Source organism: Capricornis sumatraensis, chromosome 17 (genome assembly GCF_032405125.1).
Source record: "Capricornis sumatraensis isolate serow.1 chromosome 17, serow.2, whole genome shotgun sequence".
NCBI classification, from domain to species: Eukaryota; Metazoa; Chordata; class Mammalia; order Artiodactyla; family Bovidae; genus Capricornis; species Capricornis sumatraensis.
Window position 1 is genome coordinate 19,624,867 of NC_091085.1, and position 24,488 is coordinate 19,649,354.

Genomic DNA, 24,488 nt, shown 5'->3' on the forward strand with positions numbered 1-24,488 from the left:
GGAGGGTGTGGGGGCACCGCACACAAACACACGGGTACACACGCGCCGCCGGGCGGCTGCTCCCGCGGCGCCGGGGCGAGGGGGCGCGCCGGGGCGCGGGGCGGCCGGGCGGGGGGCGAGGCCGGGCAGCGGCGGGCGGATGTGGGGTGCGGGAGCTGCGCCGAGGCGGAGGCAGGAGGCAGGGCGGCTCGCGGCGCGCGAGGTCCCTGCAGAGCCGAGGGGAGGGAGGAGCAGGGCTCCTGGCCGCAATAAAATGCGGGGTCAGTCGGAGCAGACGGAGCCGGGCGAGACTCGGGCTCTCAGACCCCCCTCCCCGGCGAGCCTGAGCAGAGTCCAGGACTAAAGTGCATCGTAGCCCTCCCCGGCTGCAGCCACACACACCAACTGGAGACACACACCCGCCGGCACGGCCCGGTCCCCTTCCCCTCCTCCACCCGCGCCCCCGGTCCCTCTCCGCCCTCCCTCCGGCTTTTCTTTGCGAGTCTCTTAACTTTTCCCCCACTCCCTCTCCAGCTCAATCCCCCCCCCCCCCATCTTTCTCCGCTTTGAGTGTTCCGAGATGCTGCTAAAGCTAAAAGTGAAGGAGAAAGAAGCAACTAAAAATATCCCCCGGGGCCGCCCGGCTCCTTGAATGCAGGGAGGAGGGGGCAGGGGAGAAGGCGTGGGGCGGGGTGACGGGGAGGAGGGGACGCCGGAGGCGCCGGAGGGAGGGGTCGGGGGAGACGGAGGGTCAATTTCTCTTCCCCCCAACCGCCCCCCCACCCCGTACTGCTCCCCTCTCTCGGCGGTTTGGCGCTGCTCGGAGCCCGATCCTGCAAAACCCGGGCTGGGGGCGGGAGCGGAGCCGGAGCGCCCGCCCGCCAGGGTGTTAGGCCGACGTGGTCGGTCACCTGAAGTTCACGGAGGGTGGGGGAAGGGTTAAGGTTATGGTGTCTCGGGCTCGGGTTGTGTGAGCGTGTGCGTTTCCGCTGCAGACAGGCAGCGCGATCGATCTCCCCCTCGCGAAATCTCCGCGGCGGTGCCGGCCCGGGGGGACGGGCAGGGGGCGCGGGTGACTCGGGCTGGGCGCCCCCCGGCGCCTCCGTGTCACCCGGGCCGCGGCCGAAGTGGCGAGCAAGGGCACTTGCAGGCAGCCCGCTCGGCAAACATTCCTCTTTCTTTCCCCTTCCCGGTACGCAGGAGTCGACGCACAGAGCTTGGGTTGTGCTTTTTTTCCCCTTCCTTTAAAAAAAAAAAATGCCCCTGTGCAGTCCTTTCTTCGCCTGCCCGCTAGAGGTTCTGAGGATAATATCACATATGTAATATATATGCACATAAAATCGTTCGCAGGCGGCTGCGTGTGTAGGGAAATTTTGTGCGAGGGAAGCAGGCGGCGGAGTCTGGGAGGGCGAGTTGGGAGGCTCCGCGCCGCGATTCACAGAAAACTCGCAGCAGTTGGTGGAAGTGTGTGCGTGCACATGGCCGGCCCGCCGCTCTTCCCAGCTCTTTTCGGGGGCTCTTGGGGGCAGGGACAGGAGGCAGGAATCCTGGGGAGCGGGGCGGCGGTCGGGAGAGGCTTGCCCTGCTCGGACAAAACGGGCTTCAGTGTTCTCTGCGAACTTGCCCTTAGATGGCAACTTTGGGCGCTGATGAGCTGGTGTGCGAAAACCAGGGCGGTGAGGTTATTTGGTCATTTTCCTTTCTTCTCTCCTTAAAAAAAAAAAAAAAAAAATCTTGGCGGGGTGAGAGGGAGGGTAGGAGCGGAGAAGGGATTTATCTGTTCAGTTGTGACGGAGATGGAACGCCTTCCCTCCCGTTGTGGGTAGTGCAGTCGGGCAGCTGCAGCCTGCCCTGCTGGTGACCTTGACCCTGACCTCGTGCGACTACCCTCTCCGTCTGAGAGGAAATTCAGGCTCCATTTTAGCTCGTGTGTTGGGTGGGCCTCTCCAGGGCGCCGGGGCCTGGTGATTGAGTTAGATTTTGCCAGTGGGCTCTCCCACCCACCCAGTTCTCTAATTGAATACTGTTATACACTCAGTTTAAAGAAAAAAAAAAAATCGACTCCTTCTCCCAGTCACATGAAGCCACTTTTACTGAAGTAAAAAGCAATTACCTTTTGGAAACACCATAAAAGTGCCTCCAGTTTTTAAAGAGAAGCCTAATTTGCGATGCTTTTTTTCCACTTACCTTTGCTTTGAATGGATTTTTGTGGATGTGTGCAGCCTGTTTTAAGCATAGTTTACACATGTTTTGTAAGCAGCTTGCATTTGAGCTGAGAGCAGTTTCTGGGCAAATGGTGTATTTTGCAATTCAGACAGTAACCCCAGACTGCCTTAAGTGCTGAGTGAATCTTGCAGGAACTTGCTGTGAGGTGGACTTTGGTAAAAATTAGTGTTCATTTGTGTTTAGTGTAGAATACAACTGTAGTCCTAAATTCCAGTGTGAATGCTAAGTTCTTTATTTGTTTATTTGTGTGTATGTGGGGGAGGAAGGGTGTCAGTATTTTTCTTTCCCTGGAGGACCGTTTTGAATCTAAATTAAAATACAGTGAGTTGGGGATGGATTGCCCTAATAGAAGTCATCCTGAGTTTTTAAGAAGCTCTGTAGAGGCAGACCTCACAGTTCTCCATAGCAGAAAGGAGTGATATGAGTAGTTTCAGGATGAGAAGGATCAGAGGGGGATGAGATGGGAAGGAACTGCTTTTGAAACCAAAGAGCCTTCTGAGTAAATACAGGTGCTTAAGAGCTACTATTGATAGAATGTCTTTAAAATTTAGAGAACCTGTAAACACATTTAAGAAACTCGCATTAGAATTACCAGAAAAAGAAACTTGTGATAACTGCATCTCTAGAAAATTTAGATTGCTTTCTATTTCCTCTTAGGTTACCCCCACCACCACCATGCTTCTATTCCCCTTCCCCATGAATCATCGCTACGAATAAACTCCTTCTATGTGTTATTAAATACGATAGTAGCCAACCATAGCATGAATCTACAAAGCCCAGAGTCCTCCCACTGTATAGCACAGACACCAGGGAACCTGGAAGTTCCAACCTCGAGTAGATTAGTCCTGGAAATCCAGACTAGCAGTTGGTATTATCTGATACCAAGTCTGGGGTGAGCCTCAGCTTCTGGCACAGAGTCACAGCAATTCCCCAGGCTGGGCTTCGGCCTGCTAAGGTTTCCTAGCTGCTTCTGTTCAACTAGACACCCATGGGACCGTTGAGAACCGAATTAGCTTTGGGGATGGGTGAGCCTTTAACCTGACACTACTAACCTAAGCGTTAGATTTCTGATTTAAAATTCTGCACTGTCCCTTCCTCCTGGGCCTCCGAAGTAAGTGTATGTGAGGGTTCTTTTTTTTTCTGTTAGATGGGCCTCATACATGGGCAGAAAAACAAATGGTCTGTCCTATAGAATGGAATGGTGATCTTACTGGCTGTGAGTAAAAAAGGCGAGTTGCACTAGGTTTCAGAGGTGACCCCAAACCAAGGGTGTTAAACTCTTTTTGAGAAGTGGCTCTCAAAATTATTATTCAAAATAAAGCCTTTATTTCTTGGCCTAGAGCAGTGATTATTGTTTGGGGATTTAAATATGACTGCTGCGATTGATGGCTCTTTTACAAAAGTTCTTTCCATTAACAGGGTCCAATACCATGTTCCAAAAAATGTCCTAGAGGTCCTTGGAGCTATACCATGTGCTTATCTTTAGCAGAATCCCCAGACTGCAGAGTTTAAAAATGTTTGTCAGCCTAAGAAAGCAGAAGAGAGGGAAACTGACATGGGGACTGTTGGCCAGGTCTGAGGCTCAGCCCTTTGTGAACATTATTCCATTTGGGGTCACAAACTGGAGAGGAAAGGGGTGTGTTGGTTGCATCTGTAAATCCTTTGACCATTAGTGCCATCAGCACTTTTAAGATTTCCTCATTAGCTTCAACTTACCCCTAAACGTGCACAAGTGTAGACCCTGTTCTGTTTATTGCTGGAAAGCTGCCCGATGCCTATTCCCAAGGGGGAGCACAAAGGAAAAGTTCATAAACCAGTTGTTTCGTTATTCCAGTATTTTCACTGTTTACTCAGTGGTGGGTCAAGACCAGAACAGGTTATTGTGTTTGTCACGAACAAAACTTTATAAAAATTCTTTCTTGCTTTCTCGTAAAATTGGGAAGCAAAATGACTGAAAAGCAACAGGATCTCATATTGTTTTTATTTTTATGTGTCTTTATATGTCTATTGAAAGATAAAAGGTTGAATCTTTCCCTTACTTATTCTTACTAAATTTTTTTCAGTAACCAAACAATACCTCCTGACTAGACAAGGGCCGTGGGGAAATTTTCTGAATCTGAGAGAGTAAAGTATTTCACTGTGGATGATTCTGCGACACCACAAAGCAAGCTTGCTTGATTCTGGGCAAAAATGCCCATCTGTTCTTATATGTATTCCTCATCCGATAAGTAGGTCCACTGAGCTTTGCTGTTAAAGTGAGGAAGATAGCTCAAAATCGCATTCCTTCTAATGCTTCAAAATAGTTTCTAATAAAAAAATTGATTTTTAATTTGTCTATGTGTTGCCATCTCGTGCTGGGGATGACACAGCTGGTGTGAATTGACAAGTCTCCTGCACCAAGTGTTAATAAATCACGTTGGGGAGGTATAAATTGGACAGCTTTCGGCCAGTGTTAAAGCTTGCTGTGCATTTGAGGTTTTAGAGTCTTTGAATGGCCTGTTAGGAGAGTTCCTAGGGAGGTGTGGAAAATCTTCATCTCTCGAGGCTTATAAAATTAGATGGACAAAGGCCATAGAGACAGCCAAGGGATCGTGTTGTGTTGGTGGAGTAACCAGGAGAAAGCCTGGTGTTAAAAGTTGGCTTTAATTAATTAATGTCAAGATATCCGTGTAGGAAAGACCGGATTCGAAATGGGGGGAGGGGTGGTAACCCTGGCTGGTGGGTAAACCCATTTCTTAAGTAATCCCAGTAGTTGAGATTGTGTCTGAATGATTTTGTTTCCCCAAAGAGAAAAACTCAGCCAGCAGCACTAACCCTGGTCGTTTCATGCAAAGTGGTGTCTTTGGACTCAAAAGATGACAAGACACAGCGGAAATGATGGTGGAGCCCCGATTGTCACAGTGTAAAAAGCTCCCTTGGTTTCTGTGACTGGTCAAGGGCAGCTTAGTCCTGGGAGGAGGTTAAGACACCCTTTTGCCGTCCCCTTTCCAAGTTGCCTTGTCTCTCCTCCACTCTTCCTTTCTGACTATCCGCTGGAGTCTTAGGAGAGGAGGATGGGGAAACAAACACAACAGGCTGGAAGCTTATCTCTCTATTCTGAGTGATGTATTAGTAATTTTCTATAATTTAATCAGGCTGATCGCAGAACAAGATAATGAGAGTGTGACCTACAAAATAGGACTTTGGGGGGGCATGAAAGGCTTTCCAGCGGAAGGTTTTTACAAGACTGTGAGCTTTGTGGTAAAGGAGCGGATTTTGAGTTTCCTCTTATCCGAAAGAAATCCAGACCAGGCCTAGTGATGGTAAGGCATGTGGTTTTGTTTTCGCTTTTCTTCCTCAGATTTCGTTCCCATTTTGGCCTAGTAAAGGCACTCTAGAATCACATTTTAGAGATGCAGATTGTCAGTGAAGTTGCTGTGTCCTGTTTCTTTTTTTTTTCTTGACCTTGCTGGCATGTGGGATCTTAGTTCCCCAATCAGAGATTGAACCGGTGCCCTCTGCAGTGGAAGGCAGAGTCTTAAACACTGGACCCCCGAGGAAGTCCCACTGTGCCCTGTTTCTGATGGACTCTTTTCTATTTCCTGCTTTCTAGGTGTAGCTCAGTAATGCATGCCATCTAGGGCCATGTGTGCAAAATACTTTATGGTTCGTGGTTGCTGAAAATGTCTTTTGTCATATTTTATAAGAAACTAATGTGCCAAGCCCAGACCTTAGAAATAGCCGAGAGACTTGATGGACTGAAGTTTCTAGCCGCTTTCCCCCTTCTGTTTAGGAGCAAGTTTTGTATTTTTATGCTCCATCTGTAAATTACCCTTTTATGATATTAGAGAATAGTATATGTGACTAGGTGCTGAAGCAGGGCCTCTCAGGTGACTATTATCATTCCCCAAGGACCCACCTTGGGATAGAATCACTGTAGTTACAAGGTAGTTTCATAAATTAAAATCAGACTTTGGGCTTGATACTGATCTTCAGCTTCATGGGTACATACTGCTGTTTACTTTGTAAAAGTCAGCCTCACTGCGTGTACACACACACACACACACACACAGAGGCTGCACTGTAGCTAATTTTATAAAATGTACAGTGATACACGCCCACTGTCTGAAATCAGCATGAGGCCTTTAGCCACCCTGTTTTTCACAGACTGACCCAGGGTTATATTAAATGCAGCAGATTCTGTGTGCCTAAAAAGGATATTGTTTCCAGCCGGCCATTCCCTTCTTCTTAAAAAACAAACCTCCACCACTGAAGCTCTCCATCTCGAGTTCTGAAATGACTGAGACTTAGGTGCTCTTTGCTTCTGTTTTTAAGAAAGTCCAAATTCAGCCAAGTTCGGTTTCCCGGCAAGGAAGGAGGCTTCTCCAAGGCTGGGGCCTGAAAAAGCAGACTCCAGAATAATCCCTGTGTCTATCTCTTTCTCTTCCTTGTAATTTCTCCATGGGTCAGAAAAGTGGTTAGACCCCATGAGAAGTGAGGTGTGAGGGGGAAAGGACGAGGGGTGAGAGAGATCTATATCTCCCGATGGATTGTTTCGAGTGCTCTGGAGAAGCTGGCTTTCCAAGCGGACTGGAGAAGGCCAGGGAAGGTGATCTTTTCCATGACTGATCAGCAGCAGCCTGCTTATCTGTGCTTTTGAAACAAGCTGCTGTACTTGAGGAGGGCGATAGATTTTTCTAAAGTTACACGGGGCCGGTGTCTTGGGTTGTCTGCTGGTGTATTTTTAAAAGCTTGTGTTGTTGTTTTGTAACCAGGGGGGGAAATACCATTTGATTTGGCCCTCTTTTCGCTAGGTCTCCTGTAGATGGTGGGCTTCCCTGGTGGCTCAGCAGTGAAGAATCTGCCTGGGACGCAGGAGATGTGGGTTTGATTCTTGGGTTGGGAAGATCCCCTGGAGGAGGGCATGGCAACCCACTCCAGTATTCTTGCCTGGAAAACCCCAGGTACAGAGAAGCCTGGAGGGCTACAGTCCATGGGGTTGCAAAAGAGTCAGACACGACTTAGCAACTAAACCACCACCACCACTGTATACTGTACATCCTAAGGGAAAAAACGAAACAAACAGGGACTGGACGTGCTTTTTAAGGTTACAGAGTAGTGGTCCAGTGCGCAGCCTCTGGCAGCAGCTTGTTTGGATTCAACCTCTGCTGCCCACTAGCTGTGTGACCTTGGACAAATTACTTAACTTCCCTGTTCCCTGGTTTCCTCATCTTTCAGTAGTGACAACAGTTCCTATATCACAGGGATATTGTATGAATAATTGAATACATACCGAAGTATCAGTATTATGTGCACACACGAAACCATCCCTTATTAAAGGCTGCTTTGTAGAAAGAGCTCAAGAAGGATTAGCTATTATTAAGTGTATGAAATAAGTTTTCATTTGCATAGCCTGTGATTAGACTATAGATATTTCTGACTCAGAAGTTTTTGGTGATATCTGTATTTATTATTTTTTTTAAAAAAATTCTCCATGTATCTCGTACAGTAATAATATGACATGGTAAAATTCTTTTATAAGGCTGTATAATAGGGCTTGACAAGTGTTTGTTTCACAGGCCAACAATATTACTTTCAGCTTTTACTAGGGGAACAAGTTCTTCTGTGTGCATGATTTGACCTGAATTATATCTCAATTGTATAATAATCATATAAATTATGACTGAGCTTTTCTATAAAGTGAGGATAGTAAATCCATGTTCCCAGACTTAGGCTGAGATTCAAATGAGAAAATAGGTGTTTAATAAAAGTTTATTTATCCATTGACTTACCAGTCACCCCACCGATTAAAATTACCCAGGGGAAATTTCTGTTGGGTTTTCCATGTGTCACACAGCGAATAGTTCACATTTTTCACAAAACAAAGGAAAGACAGGGTCTGGTGTTTCTAATTGCAGAGAACCAAGCCAAGAGAACACATTAAATGAATTTTATTTATTTAAACTTTTTTTTTAGTTTTCTTTTGGAGCATAGTTGATGAACAATGTTGTATGAGTTTCAGGTGTACAGCAAACGGATTCAGTTAAACATATACATGTATCTATTTTTCAAAAGTTTCAGAAGATTGGGTTATGTGTGTGTGTTGTGTGTGTGTGTGTTATACGTGTGTTTATGTATGTGTTACAGATGACATTAGAGGTCACAAGCTAGTGGCCTCCTGGTATGTTTTGCCTCATACAGTATGTCTAAAACTCAAGACAGCGTTTGGAAATAGGCGGCCTAACATACAAATCCAGGCTTCCAGCTTCCTTTGAAACTTGGACGAGTCAGCGTAGCGGGCCACCTCCCCACGTGGCCGCAATCTGCTTCACTCGGTGGCGGCTGTCTCCCTTCCTTGGCATGTGCTCACCAGTCTGCCGCAGTTCCCACCCCGGGGCTTCCGTGTCCCTGCCTGCAAGTACACCTGCGCGCCCCTGCCAAAGTGTCTTATGTCCTGGCCCCTGCAGGCATTTGGATTAGAAGTTGTTCTATATTCCCCAGTATTGTGTGATCTTTTATGTCCTCGCCGAGGCTAGGATACTGTAAACCTCATCTGATGGCAATATCAGGAAGCTGCCTAGGGTGGGGAGGGAAGACCCTGGTACCAGTTTCCCAGTTTCCATCCCACCCGACCGCCTGCTGCTGCTGCTGCTAAGTCACTTCAGTCATGTCTGACTCTGCGTGACCTCAGGGACTGTAGCCTACCAGGCTCCTCCGTCCGTGGGATTTTCCAGACGAGAATACTGGAGTGGGGTGCCATGTCCTTCTCCAACCCTCCCCCAACCCCTGGATAAGATAGATAGCTAGTGGGAACCTGCTGTGTAATGCTCTGTGATGACCTAGACGGATGGGCTGGGGGTGGGGTGGGAGGGGTGTCCCCGAGGGAGGGGATCTGTGTGTACATATGGCTGATTGACTTTGCTGTACAGCAGAAACTAACACAACATTGTGAAGCAACTATAAGAGAAAAAAAGATCCTAGCCCCAGATGCATGAGTTCCATCCCAGCCGCACCACGTTTTAACTGTGGCTTTGGCAAGTTACTGCAGTTTGCCTGTTTCCTCATCTGTAAATTGGGAAAGCATTGTAGGGTCTATGGGAACTAAGTGAGTTCATACATGTAGCTATTTAGATTCATGTCTGGGACATAGTATGTGTACAGCAAACACTGGCTACATTAAGACACTTGAGGTGTTAATTTCTTTCTTGTTTTGTGAATTTCTTTCAGTTAAGGATCTCGGTAAGATTGCTTTAACTGTGTTGTATAATCAGTTAAAGACATCTATTGCTGCCTGTCTGTTTCTGATCATCATTAGCCAACCTAGTGGTTCTCCATCCTGGCAGTCAATTGTAATTCCCTGGGAGATTTAGAAAATGCAAACACCCCCAGAGGTTTAAATTTAATTGGTTCAGAGTGGGGTCTGGGCATGGACATCCTTAAAAAGCTCCCCTGGTGATGTAAATGGATAGTCAGAGTTGAGGACTCCTGAGCTAACAAGAACTCTCACTCTGGGCTGATGCCATTTTAGCCAAAAATAAAGACATGTGATTTTGAGTCTGGGTAGCTTATTGATGAGAATCTGTTAGACTCCTTAAACCTTTAAAAATAGCTCATGGTTCTGAGTAATCGCCTCCAACTCCTCCAGATTGGAAACCAGAGGTTCAGGGAAGGACCCGGACTAAGCAGAAGGCACAGATTTCAGTCTTCTCTGTCACCTTCTCTCACGATAGTCACCAGGGTTTCTCACTAGCTTTGTGACCTTGGGTTAGTCACCTGACCTTTCTGTGTTTATGGAGTGCCATCTTGTAAAATGAATCAGTTCAGTTCAGTCGCTCAGTTGTGTCCGACTATTTGCAACCCCATGGACTGCAGCACGCCAGGCTTCCCTGTCCATCACCAACTCCTGAAGCTTGCTCAAACTCATGCCCGTCAAGTCGGTGATGCCATCCTACCTCCTCATCCTCTGTCGTCCCCTTCTCGTGCCTTCAGTCTTTTTGAGCATCAGGGTCTTTTCCAATGAGTCAGTTCTTCGCATCAGGTAGCCAAAGTATTGGAGCTTGAGCATCAGTCCTTCCAATGAATATTCAGGACTGATTTCCTTTAGGATTGACTGGTTTGATCTCCTTGCTGGCCAAAGGACTCTCAAGAGTCTTCTCCAACATCACAGTTCAAAAGCATCAGTTCCTCCGCATTCAGCTTTCTTTATATTGTAAATGGATACATTGTAAGTGGATAGTAGTACATTAATCATGCCTTCTCTTTGTTGTTGTTCAGTCACTCAGTCGTGTCCAATTCTTTGCGACCTCATGGACTGCAGCACGCCAGGTCTCCCAGTCCCTCACCATTTCCCAAAGTTTGCCCAAGTTCATGTCCATTGCATTGGTGATGCCTTCTCTTTATATAATGCTTATTGTCCACGAAACAGTTTCACTGATATCATCTGCCTGTGAGGCAGGCAGGGAAGAGCTCCTCATCTTACCAACTAGAGAGACAGGGAAACTGGGCTGCAGGGAGGAAGAAGCTGGCTTGATGTCACCAGTGTGGGTGCTAACAAGGGCCAGGCCGTCCATGGGTCTCTCAGGGCTCAGGGGTCTGTGAAAGCTTCATGGGGTCCCAAACCTGGAGAACATGCCTCCACCACCTGCACCTCCGCGCACACCCTCCACTGCAGGACGCCCCCTTGGTGCTGAGGAAGTACATGCATTGCCCGGTGATTCAGGAAGACTTGTGCCCCCAAGAGTATTGCTCTCCTCAAAGATTTATTTTGACCTTAGACTAAACGGAAGGGCACAGAATAGAGTCGCTTGCACTGATACTTTCTGAGGTGTGAACTCTGTCCTCCACATGGAGAACGCTGCCTTCATGTAATGGCCTAGAATTGTGAGTTGTTTTCTAATCTATGCTTGTGTGACCCTACTTGTTAATCCAGCCAACCTCTCTAGAGCATGAAACGCAGCTGTATTTGGAAGGGAACAAAGTGGGGGTACCCTGTGCGTGGCCACACAGTCGCTCAGTCGTGTCCGACTCTTTGTGACCCTATGGGCTGGAGCCTACTAGGCTCCTCTGTCCATGGAATTCTTCAGGCAAGAATACTGCAGTGGGTTGCCATTTCCTCCTCCAGGAGACACTCCCGACCTAGGGACTGAACCCAGTCTCCATCGTTTCCTGCCTTAGTAGGCAGGTTCTTTACCACCAAGCCACCTGGCAAGCGGGGACACACTATGCTTCAAGAAATATTCCTGAAAGGTGTTGAGTGATTTCTCCCTTGTAGGGGAAGGCAAACCTCAAATAACATCTTCCTGGGTTTTAATCTGACCTTAAGAAAGAGGGACGGAGAAGGCACTGGCCACCCACTCCAGTACTCTTGCCTGGAAAATCCCATGGATGGAGAAGCCTGGTAGGCTGTAATCCATGGGGTCACTAAGAGTCGGACACGACTGAGTGACTTCACTTTAAGAAAGAGGGAAATCAAATTATAGTGAGCTGCTGCTTTCTGACATTTATAGGAAGAGAGGAATTTCATAATCTAGAAGGTTTGGGTTGGCTGGACCACTAGATCCTAGAAGTGCTGTGTACCAGTGGCTACTCAAATGCATGTTGATAGATAAGAGAATATATACCCGAGAGGAAAAAAGAGAACATGTATTTTATTTTTCTATTAGTTTTCTTTCTTTTTATCAATTTTTATTGGAGTATAGTTGTTTTACAGTGTGTTAGTTTCTGCTGTACAGCAGTGTGAATCAGGTATGTGTATACATAAATCTCCTCTTTTTTAAGATTTCCTTCCTATTTAGGTCACCACAGAACATTGAGGAGAGTTCCCTGTGCTTTGCAGTAGGTTCTCATTAGTTATCTATTTTATACATAGTAGAGAGTACACATATTTTAAATATGATTTGTATACTCCATAAGGCTGGAACCGTGGAATTAACTAGTTAATAGTTTATTAATTTGTTTAAAAAATCTATATTGGCTTTTAATGACAAGAAGAATGCATATTTAGTATAAATAATTAAAGCCACATGGGGATATTTAAAGTAAAATGTGAAAGCCCCCTTTCGCAGCTTATGCCCCCAGAGGTAACTGCTGTGAACCAACAAGCGGTATTTAAAATTCAGCCATCATTTGAAAAATGGATGCATATCAGCAGAGTTGGCTGAAATGATGTATGTACTGAATTTAGGACAAAGGCGTTAAAAACTGAATAGATCACATGCAAAATAGTGGATCCCAGATCGGGTGCCCTGATTTTATGGGGGACATTGATAAACTAGGGGCTTCCCTGGTAGCTCAGCTGGTAAAGAATCTGCCTGCAATGCAGGAGACCCCAGTTTGATTCCTGGGTCAGGAAGATCTGCTGGAGAAGAGATAGGCTACCCAGTCCAGTATTCTTGAACTTCCCTGGTGGCTCAGCTGGTAAAAGAATCTGCCTGGAATGCAGGCGACCTGGGTTCAATCTCTGGGTTGGGAATATCCCCTGGAGAAGGGAAAGGCTACCCACTCCAGTATTCTGTCCTGGAGAATCCCATGGACTTATAGTTAACAGGGTTGCCAAGAGTCAGATACGACTGAGCAACTTTCACTTTCATTGATAAACTACTCACCAGGCCAGAGGCAACTAGCATGTTGTAGGCTCTTGAAATCATCTGTGAAGAATTAGTTATCCTTTATTAAGTACACATCATGGGAGTACTTAACATGAGGTGGCTCAGACAGTAAAGAGTCTGCCTGCAATGCAGGAGACATGGGTTCGATCCCTGAGTCAGAAAGATCTGAAGAAGGAAATTGCAACCCACCCTAGTATTCTTGCCTGGGAGAATCCCATGGACAGAGGAGCCTGGTGGGCTACAGTTCACTGGGTGGCAAAGAGTCGAATACGACTGAAACACACACACACATCCACACACATACAGTATGAAGAAAAGAATGAGAGTAGATGAAAGTTGTGCATGGTAACTAAATGCAAATATTTGAAGTTCTGTCAGCTGAAAAAGAGAGTAGACTTACCCTGAATTGTCATTCATCCTAAATTCTTACCTTGTGTCTGATACTTGGTTCGTTCATTCATTCATTCAAGCAGCAGTAACTGAGTGCTTCTCTACCAGGGATTAGGGATCTGTGTAGCTGAATAGAGTATGGTCTGAGCTTGCAAGGATCTCAGCACCAAGCAGGCAGAGACGATGCAAACAAATAATTAAAATTCAGCTTGAAAAGTATTTCCATAGATTTCTGAAATGCTGAGCAAGAAACAGAAACTAGGACCAATAGGGTAAAAGTTAGAGGGAAAATAACTCTGATTTCTTAAGATAAGGATCTGTTGAATAAATAAAATTGCCCCCAAGTGTAACAGAAGATCTTGTGTGTTATGAAGAAGCTGGTTTAACCGCATGTCAGGGGTGATTTTTTTAAAGATTGCAAGTAAAGAGGGGGTGAGATGGGGAGCAGAAATGTTGAAAATTCTGTTGAGCGAATGCTGCTTTGCTTGGTTTCTATTATAAAATGGGAAATCTGCTCCTCTAGTTGGGGGCGGGGGGGATGAGGTGCATCTTTCAATACACTGAATTGAAAGCCTTTTGAGAATAATACTTGGATGTCGACACATGTTAGAGCCATGAGGATTTGGTTAGTTGAGAGTTGGAGTCCCTACCTGGTGCGTGTTCATTGAGGAAAAGTTTTGAGCATTTACCTGGCTCATAAAAGTTGTATGGAATGCAGTCTCTGCTGACAGTTCTTTTAAACGTTGACAGAAAACAACCACAGAGCATAATTACAAATCAATGTGCTAACAGGTGCAAGCCAATATAATGTGAATTAGGTGTGTAAATGTTTGAGGAAACTTAGAGTAACAGTGATGGCTAGAAGATTCTTGGAGGAGAGTGGTGCCTACAGCATCCTCACGGACACGATGGATTTAGATCTTGAGAAGAGAGGAAAGCATTCCAAACAGAATGAATAGAATAAGCCAAAAGAGATCGAAATAAAGCAAAAGTAGGCAGGGGACTCCAAGGAACTTTGTTGAACCAGAGGGGCCGTATTGGTGATGATTATACAGTGGAAGTGAGAAATCGATTTAGGGGCCTAGATCTGATAGAGTGCCTGATGAACTATGGAATGAGGTTCACGACATTGTACAGGAGACAGGGATCAAGACCATCCCCATGGAAAAAAAATGCAAAAAAGCAAAATGGCTGTCTGGGGAGGCCTTACAAATAGCTGTGAAAAGAAGAGAAGTGAAAAGCAAAGGAGAAAAGGAAAGATATAGGCATCTGAATGCAGAGTTCCAAAGAATAGCAAGAAGAGATAAGAAAGCCTTCTTCAGCGATCAATGCAAAGAAATAGAGGAAAACAACAGAATGGGAAAGACTAGAGATCTCTTCAAGAAAATTAGAGATACCAAGGGAACATTTCATGCAAAGATGGGCTCGATAAAGGAAAGAAATGGTCTGGACCTAACAGAAGCAGAAGATATTAAGAAGAGGTGGCAAGAATACACAGAAGAACTGTACAAAAAAGATCTTCACGACCCAGATAATCATGATGGTGTGATCACAAATCTAGAGCCATACATCTTGGAATGTGAAGTCAAGTGGGCCTTAGAAAGCATCACTATGAACAAACCTAGTGGAGGTGATGGAATTCCAGTGGAGCTGTTTCAAATCCTGAAAGATGATGCTGTGAAAGTGCTGCACTCTTTCATTCCAATTCCAAAGAAAGGCAATGCCAAAGAATGCTCAAACTACCGCACAATTGCACTCATCTCACATGCTAGTAAAGTAATGCTCAAAATTCTCCAAGCCAGGCTTCAGCAATATGTGAACCATGAACTCCCTGATGTTCAAGCTGGTTTTAGAAAAGGCAGAGGAACCAGAGATCAAATTGCCAACATCCGCTGGATCATGGAAAAAGCTAGAGAGTTCCAGAAAAACATCTACTTCTGCTTTATTGACTATGCCAAAGCCTTTGACTGTGTGGATCACAATAAACTGTGGAAAATTCTGAAAGAGATGGGAATACCAGACCACCTGACCTGCCTCTTGAGAAATCTGTATGCAGGTCAGGAAGCAACAGTTAGAACTGGACATGGAACAACAGACTAGTTCCAAATAGGAAAAGGAGTATGTCAAGGCTGTATATTGTCACCCTGCTTATTTAACTTATATGCAGAGTACATCATGAGAAACGCTGGACTGGAAGAAACACAAGCTGGAATCAAGATTGCCGGGAGAAATATCAATAACCTCAAATACGCAGATGACACCACCCTTATGGCAGAAAGTGAAGAGAAGCTAAAAAGCCTCTTGATGAAAGTGAAAGAGGAGAGCGAAAAAGTTGATTTAAAGCTCAACATTCAGAAAACGAAGATCATGGCATCCAGTCCCATCAGTTCATGGAAAATAGATGGGGAAACAGTGGAAACAGTGTCAGACTATTTTGGGGGGCTCCAAAATCACTGCAGATGGTGACTGCAGCCATAAAATTCAAAGACGCTTACTCCTTGGGAGAAAAGTTATGAGCAACCTAGATAGCATATTCAAAAGCAGAGACATTACTTTGCCGACTAAGGTCCGTCTAGTCAAGGCTATGGTTTTTCCTGTGGTCGTGTATGGATGTGAGAGTTGGACTTTGAAGAAGGCTGAGCGCTGAAGATTTGATGCTTTTGAACTGTGGTGTTGGAGAAGACTCTTGAGAGTCCCTTGGACTGCAAGGAGATCCAACCAGTCCATTCTGAAGGAGATCAGCCCTGGGATTTCTTTGGAGGGAATGATGCTAAAGCTGAAGCTCCAGTACTTTGGCCACCTCATGCGAAGAGTTGACTCATTGGAAAAGACTTTGATGCTGGGAGGGATTGGGGGCAGGAGCAGAACGGGACAACTGAGGATGAGATGGCTGGATGGCATCACGGACTCGATGGACGTGAGTCTGAGTGAACTCCGGGAGATGGTGATGGACAGGGAGGCCTGGTGTGCTGTGATTCGTGGGGTCGCAAAGAGTCAGATGTGACCGAGCGACTGAACTGAACTGAAGTTTACTTCTTCGGGTACAACACAAAATCAACTGTGGAGTTTGACAGTTTTTTCATTGTGTTATATAAATGGAGGTGGAGGATGATGGCCTGAAGCAAGAAATAGCCTTTTTAAGTAGGGAGGGCTGTTGAAAAACTATAAAGTATTGGGTTGGCCAAAAAACTTCATTTGGGTTGTTCTGTAAGATTAAGGAAAAACCTGAACAAATGTTTTTGGTCAACCCAATAGATGGATGGCAGTGTATGTGAGCTTTGAAGATATCTGAGGAAGAGACCTGCCCAGTGAAGGGCTTCTCTGGGGCCAGTACTGCAGACCCTCAGCCAGAGCTTAGGGCCCCCATCCCCTTATTTCTTTGGTTTCTTTGCCAAAGAATGCTCTAATGCAGTGCCTACCTTTACTGGTCCTAACGTATGTGCCATTTACAAAATACATCTAACATTCATACATATATAATGAAGCATTCTAGTTAAATGAACATTAGTAAACCTGCTGTCCAATCTAATGAATTTCAACACTCTCAAATTTCGTCTGTATCCTTCTCCTGCTACTTGTTCCCATTATCCTAAATTTTCTGTTGATTGTTTTCTTGCTTTTTCTCTATAAGTAAGTGTATGTAAGTGTTAGTCACTCAGTCATGTCCGACTCTTTGCAACCCCATGGACTGTGGCCCACCAGGCTCCTCTGTCCGTGGCATTCTCCAGGCAAGAATACTGGAGTGGGTTGCCATTCCTTTCTCTAGGGGATCTTCCCAACTCAGGGATCGAACCCGCATCTCCTTCATCGCGAGCAGATTCTTTACTGTCTGAGCTACCAGGGAAGCCCTTTTCTCTATAGCTTTCCCATATTTAGTTCCACTCGTCTTTGCCATTTATAAAAATATAAAGAGGGAGCAAGTAGCATGCATTCTGCACTTTGGACTGTTGTCTGTGTAAGATGTATTCATGTCAGTGTGTTTAGCTGTGGTGCATTCATTTTCACTGCTCCCCACTGACACGGTGTGTGTGTGGTTTGTTCCCGCTTTTTGCTGTTGGAACAGTGCTGTTGTGGACATGCAAGTACATATCACTTGAACCTGAGGGGAAATTTCTCTAAGACACTGGTTCTCAAATAGTTTGGTCTCAGGACCTTCTCACAGTTACTGAGGATGTCAAAGAGCTTTTGTATATAGGCAGTGTATCCATCTCTTATTAGATATTAAAATTGAGAAATTTATATTTTTGTTATTAAATAATGGTTATAATCATTTTTTTGTTAACTATATAGGATATTTTTATTAAAAATATCTTTTTTCAAAAAAATAAATTTAGGGAGAAGAGTGACATTGTTTCCTAATCTCTTTAACGTCTGACTTAATAGAAAGATTCTAATATCTGCTGGGGCATTCAGTCAATTGCAGCATGTTGTTTTGGATGGAATAGAAGAAGACTATCTGGCTTCACACAGATATGTAACAGCTTTTTCAGATAATTACGGCTATTCTTTGATACTTTGCCAAGACTCAAAAAGAAGGAGCTTCTTAAAGCCACCTCTTAGCTTAGTTGTAATGTGGAATCTGAAACCATTTCAGTGGGCTTTTGTATTCAGTTGCATTAAAATGTACTGGCCTATGTTGCATTTTTTTTTCTTTTTGTAAATAAAGTTTTATTAGAACCCAGATTCGTTTTTTCTTTTATGCATTCTCTATGTCCTCTTTATTTTTTTTAATTAATTTATTTATTTTAAAAAATTTTTATTTTTACTTTATTTTACTTTACAATACTGTATTGGTTTTGCCATACATTGACATGAATCCACCACGGGTGTACATGTGTTCCCAAACATGAACCCCCCTCCCACCTCCCTCCCCATAACATCTCTCTGGGTCATCCCCGTGCACCAGCCCCAAGCATGCTGTATCCTGCGTCGGACATAGACTGGTGATTCGATTCTTACATGATAGTATACATGTTACAATGCCATTCTCCCAAATCATCCCACCCTCTCCCTCTCCCTCTGAGTTATGTTGCATTTTGAATGGACCACCCTGTAGGTACCATCATGCATGGGTCATTTGGAAACTATTGGCTCACTGAGTTATGTAGACCTACCAAGTGTTGATACATTTTATTGCATAGTATAAAAAGTGTATTGTCAACACTGACCTTATTTGAAAAGTCTGTACTGAGAAGCTGTTACCTTCATGGTGTAAGTACAAATTATCCAAAATTTTGATACTGGCTTGAAAGTTTGAATTTCATCATTGGCTACAAATACTGTCAGTTTTCCCTTAAAATAGTAACCTTACTTCATTTATTTCTAAGAAATTGCCAAATACCCAGATTTGAATGACCAAAGTCATTCAGTTATTTGTCAATTATTCTATTAATTAAAAGTGATGTTCCATGGATGGGAGTGAGGTTCAAGAGAGCGAGGACATATGTATATTTATGTGTAATTCACATTGTTGTATGGCAGAAACCAACACAGCATTGTGAAGCAGTTACCCTCTGATTTAAAAATAAAGTTTTAATTGAAAAAAGTGGTCCAGTTCCCAGCTCAGTCACACTTGTCCTTTCCCTTGAGACAGCCATCTGACTTCAGTCATAGCAGAAGTGCCTTATGCACATATTTCATCACACTGAATATTTTTAAAAAGCTTACTCAAGGGTCAACCTTTAATAAAATGAATAATTTCTACTGCTGCTTCATCAGAGACATTCTTTTGCTCTTTTTGGCTGCGCCGACTAACATATAGGCTCTTAGTTCTCCCACCAGGGATTGAACCCGTGTCCCCTGCGTTGGAATCACAGAGTCTTAATCGCTGGACCGGAGAAGTCCCTCATCGAAGACATTCTTAAGTGAAACTGGCAAGACTGTGTTGTGTGTGTGTTTACTGTGGGTGTGTGGTGTAAAGAGAACAGTGATTTATTACAAGGGTGGTTTGGTGCCACTGTCCCAGTCGGAGCCAAGGTGCCAGCATTTTACCCACCACTGGTTTTGCATCATCAATGTAAATGTCAGCAGAGTGAAAAGGGCAGATAGCATCTTAGTATTATTGTGAAAACGCTTCTGATCTTGAGGATCCCTGAGAGGCTCTCAGAGAGATCCCCAGGGGTCCACAGCTCAGACTTTGAGAACCACCTTTCTAAGATGCCTGCACAGGAGTACAAATGCCGAGGCTTGGGGTTCCTGAGGCCTTGGTTTGGCTTGATAAGGTTACAGTGCAGCACTTTATGGCTGTTTGCACTGAAGAACCCCAAAGGCAGGGGACCCTTCCCTCACAAGTATTTTCAGGCTCTATGAGATTTCTTTGAAGTATCTTCGAAGTCTTTTTGTTTGATTTGAAAATTTGGATCAAAATCAGCATTTTGTTCTATAACATAATGTTTGTTTTAAGATAATATTATAAATAAACTTAGCAACTAAATTACTTTTCTTCTCCACAAATACATACGTCAAAATGTTGATCTGTGAAGATGCTCCATGTTCACCCTGTGACTTCCTGGGTACCCCCCTCAGAGAAGGAGAACTCTGGTGGGTACCCTGGGTGCAGCATGCTTTATCGTGGAGAGTGCATTGTTGGGTACAGAGATGCCTGAGCTTTTCAGGCCCTGGGAGCTGGGAGGATTTCTGGTCTTGCGGTCCCTGGGCTGGTATCCCCACCGTCCATGAACCCACCTACTTAAGACAGACACCTGTGTGCACTCCTACATGCCACCCACTTCCTTTCCTCCCACGTCAAATGGCCCACCACGTCTGTTGATTGTTCTTTCAGAATCTCTGTAGCGTTCATCATGCACACGTTCCTTGCCACAGCTCTCATTTATGTTCTTAGTTTTTCCCATGAGAATTGAGAACTTTTTTTGCTTCAGTCTCATGTCTGCCTTCCCTCCACCTCAGCCTCTATGAAGCCAGTCTTCACTCTGCTACCACTGTAGACTTCCTAAAACACGCCTGCAATCTGGATAATCCTTATTTAGGATCATTGGAAAAGACTCTGATGCTGGGAGGGATTGGGGGCAGGAGGAGAAGGGGACGACAGAGGGTGAGATGGCCGGATGGCATCACCGACTCAATGGACATGAGTTTGAGTGAACTCTGGGAGTTGGTGATGGACAGGGAGGCCTGGCGTGCTGCAATTCATGGGGTCGCAGAGTTGGACACGACTGAGCGAGTGAACTGAACTGAACTGAGGCTTTTCCTAAAAAAGATAAATTTTGTTATTCTTAGCAAAGTATAGAAGATGCTTCATCGCTGGAGCCCCCTTTCTCCTGCCCTCCTGTAATCCCTTATTTCAGCCATACTGAGTGATCTGTTTTGCAGACCGCCATGCTTATATCTCCTTGTGTGTTAGTTGCTCAGTCGTGTCCGACTCTTTTATGACCCCATGAACTATGTAGCCCACCAGGCTCCTCTGTCCTTGAAATTCTCCAGGCAAGAATACTGGAGTGGGTAACCATTCCCTTCTCCAGGGGATCTTCCCGACCCAGGGATTGAACCTGTATCTCCTGTGTTGAAGGCAAATTCTGTACCATCTGAGCCACCAGGGAAGCCTCACTTTGGCATATTCTTTTTCCTACTTCTGGGATGTCTTCAACTCATCTGATTGGCCTGATAACCTTCTTCTTACCCTTCAACACTCAGTCTTGAGAGAAGCCTTTCGTCCCTCTTCTCCTCCCACCATTGTCCCACCTCTTGGGCAAAATTAGGCATCCTGTCTCCTGGTTCCCGTGGGTCTCTGATAATACCTTTTGTGCTATGTTATAATAGCGTATTTGTCTTTGTCCTTATTGACTGTGAGCTTGGGGCACGGACTGTTTCTTCCTCACTTTTGTATACTTTTGCACATAACAGTACTTGGTGTATAGTAGATGGTCAGTAAATATGCTGAATAAGTGAATGAGAGAAGAACAGAATTAAAGATAGGAGCTATTCTGTAAACATTATTGAATATATGAATGGATGAAAGAATGGGTCACAGGATACAGGAGGTGTTCCATCAACATGCTTGAATGACTGAACGAATGAAGAAGTTAAGAATGCGTCATATAATCAAAGGGTTTTGGGGAGAGAAAGGACTTGGGGAAATATCTCCTGCTGTCTTCCTCTCTCAGAAATGAGGAAAGGATGGGCCTGCACTGATTCACTGGGCTGGGTGGAGGTGATGCGCACTGCCACGAGCATTCCCGTGGATGTGGCCTAGCGATGACTGGAGAGAGTCATGTGTTCTGAGGCAACTTGCCGAGAAGAGCAGAGACTGTGGCCCACGCCACAGAGATACCGCAGCCTGAGAGCGAGTGAGCCCTTTTGTGGTTGGCAGTTTGGGGCACATTCCAGACTGCAGAGTCTCCCCTCCGTCATCGGCTCTGCTCTCTCTCTCTGTGTCCTCACACTGTGCCAAGACTGTAAGATTTTCCTGATGACGGGGCATGTTCTACATCTGGATTCCATGGTCGTAGCAACCAGAAGTTTCCTGTTCTCTTTGGTTGAGGTGATTATGCTATAGAGCTGGGGCGCAACAGCAACAATTCGGAGGTAAGCTCTACTATTTAAAATACAGTGTTCCGTCATCTGAGATTTCTGGGTGCCTGGGAGGGAGGGAGAAGAGAAACTATATTCACTCCGTGCTAACACTGTACCACACGCTTTACTCATCTAATTCTGATTTACCTTGACAGTGACCCTGTGAAATTGCAGGCCTTCATATCCTGTTCTGCAAATGAAACTGTGGGCCTGTAGATATTGGGAGGGTCTAGTAGGAGGGTCTGGGTGGGATTTGAGTGAGACTTTCTGGTGCCAAGGCTTGTGCCCTTTCTGTTTTGCCATGCTGCTTCATGTTCTAGAAATGCTGTGGTTTTTTGGTTAGGCAAAACGTGTTGTGGCCTCATTTTATCAACTGAGTAAATTCTTTTTGATTTTTTAATTTCAATTTTTTGGACTGCTTGGGCTCTTCATTGCAAGGTACAAGGGCTTTCTCTAGTTGCGGGCTGGGATTTGTTGCCCTTCAGCAAGTGGAATCTTAGTTCCCTGATGGGAAGGTGGGTTCTCAATTACTGAGCCACCAGGGGAGTCTCATCAGTTGGGTAAATTCTTGAAGCTGCATATACATTATACACTTAAGAGAAGGAGAATCTGTAGTTTTCTAGTTTAATGTTGTCTGTGCTTGGCAGCTGACACAAACTTCGCCATCTCTGCAGGAGCCCAGGGCCGGCAAGAGGGAGCAGGTGTTACTGTTCTACTTTACAGATGAGGGATCTGAGTAATGGAGGGCAGAGTGTTCACATCTGTCTGGTTCATCTCTGTGGTCCTAACACCCAGTCAAAGGGTTGGTATTTAGTAGACTCTCCAGTTTTTTGTTAAATAAACACCAGGAATTATTAGTGGGAACCTGTAAGTACCAAATTCAGCCTGGAAGCTGGGTCTCCGGATCTGAGCTCACTGCCCTGTCCAGTGCTAAACCATCCTGCTTTTCCAGAGCCCTAAGCAGAGAGATGCCAGTGTGAACTCTTATCAGTATGCGTGGGGTTTGCACGCATATGATATGGCTATCCGGTGGATTCCCACAAATCTAAGTAAGCACATGTGGCCTCTTAGAATAAGATCTCTTGTTTTTAACTTCAGCGTAGGATTTTAAATCGTTTCCTCTCTATCTGACACGATTGGAAAAGGACCGATTATCCAGTAATGGATTCATGGAGGATGAGCACTAGGGTGATCCCTGAGATCATTGAATACAGTGTTTTTAAAACTCAAAAGAAAGGACTTCCCTGCTGTTCCAGTGGCTAAGACTCCAACAAGCTCCCAGTGCAGGGGGCCCAGGTTCCATCCCGGGTCAGGGAACTAGATCCCACATGCTGCAATTAAGGCTTTTCCTGTCATGACTAAAGATCCCGAATGCTGCAACAAAGATCAAATATCCTGAGTGCTCAGCTAAGACCCCCACTCAGCCAAATAGATAAATGAATACATATTTTTTAAAAAATTAGTGGAACTGCTGTCTTTAAAGAGAGTGCCTCTGTATAGATGAGGAAAAAGCAGGGCTGCAGGTTAGCTGTGCTAGGGTGGGAGGTAAATGGATCCACACAACCAAGCCCTTCCCTGGAGACCTAGGGTTTTTTGAGAGTGTGGTTTATAAATCACGGATCTACTCTAATCCCTCTTACAGATGAAGAAACCGAGGTACCAAGGTGCTTAGTGACTCACAGGTATGGCTAGATTAAGAAGATGGTGATGAAACTTGTGGCCATCTCTCCAAATTTCCAATATTGTTTTAAATGCCATTCTGCTTTGACGATAAAGAAAAAAATATATATCTATTCTTTGGAACACGGGTCAGCAAACTATGGCCTATTTCTGTGCAGCCCCTTGAGCTGAGAATGGATTTTGTATTTTAAAGCATTTGTTTTAAAAAAAATAAGCAATGGTAGCAGCAACAACAAAGAACATGGGACAGAGAATGTATGTGCACCACAAAGCCTAAAATATTTACTGCCTGGCTGTTCACAGAAAAAGACTGCCGACACTGCTTTACAGGATTCACTACTGTTGACGTTAGTGTGGAAATACCAAAAGAATTTGACTTTCTCTAAGTAGCTTCAAACCATGTAGATTGAAAACAAAGCCCGAGCAGTTGAGAATATTTATATCAAAAAGCTTTTCCAATGAAAGCTTTAAATGGCCCTGTAGCTCTTCATGAAAAGTGAAAGTGTGTTAGTTGCTCAGTTGTGTCCAGCTCTTTGGGACCTTATGGACTGTAGCCCACAAGGCTCCTCTGCCCATGGGATTCTCCAGGTAAGAGTACTGGAATGGGTTACCATGCCCTCCTCCAGGGGATCTTCCCAACCCAGGGACCTGACCCGGGTGTCCTGCATTGCAGGCAGATTCTTTACTGTTTGAGCTACTGGGGAAGCCCCACAGTCTTTCATCCTCCTTTTCAAATACTAGTTGTTGGTTGGAGGATCAGCTGGGTAACTAAGTTCTTATAACATGTGGGGGAATATTGCAGCTAGAGGGCTGCAGAGAGTTATAGGATCTATAAGATGAAAAAGAAGTGGCGTGGTTATTCAAATAGAGAAGTGGGGCATTTTATAGACTCCCAAAAGGTTAACAAGAGGAACTGACATACAAATAGTGTAAGAGGTCACTCCCGGGAAATGGCCAGGGTCACTTTGGGGGCAGACATCTGCGTGACAGAGGAATTTTTTGTCGTTGTTGAACATTTACCTTGAGGTTGAACCTTCATCTGCAGCAACAGTAGACATGTTCCCTGACCTCAGCCGTACTACTTAATGCGTTTCCAGA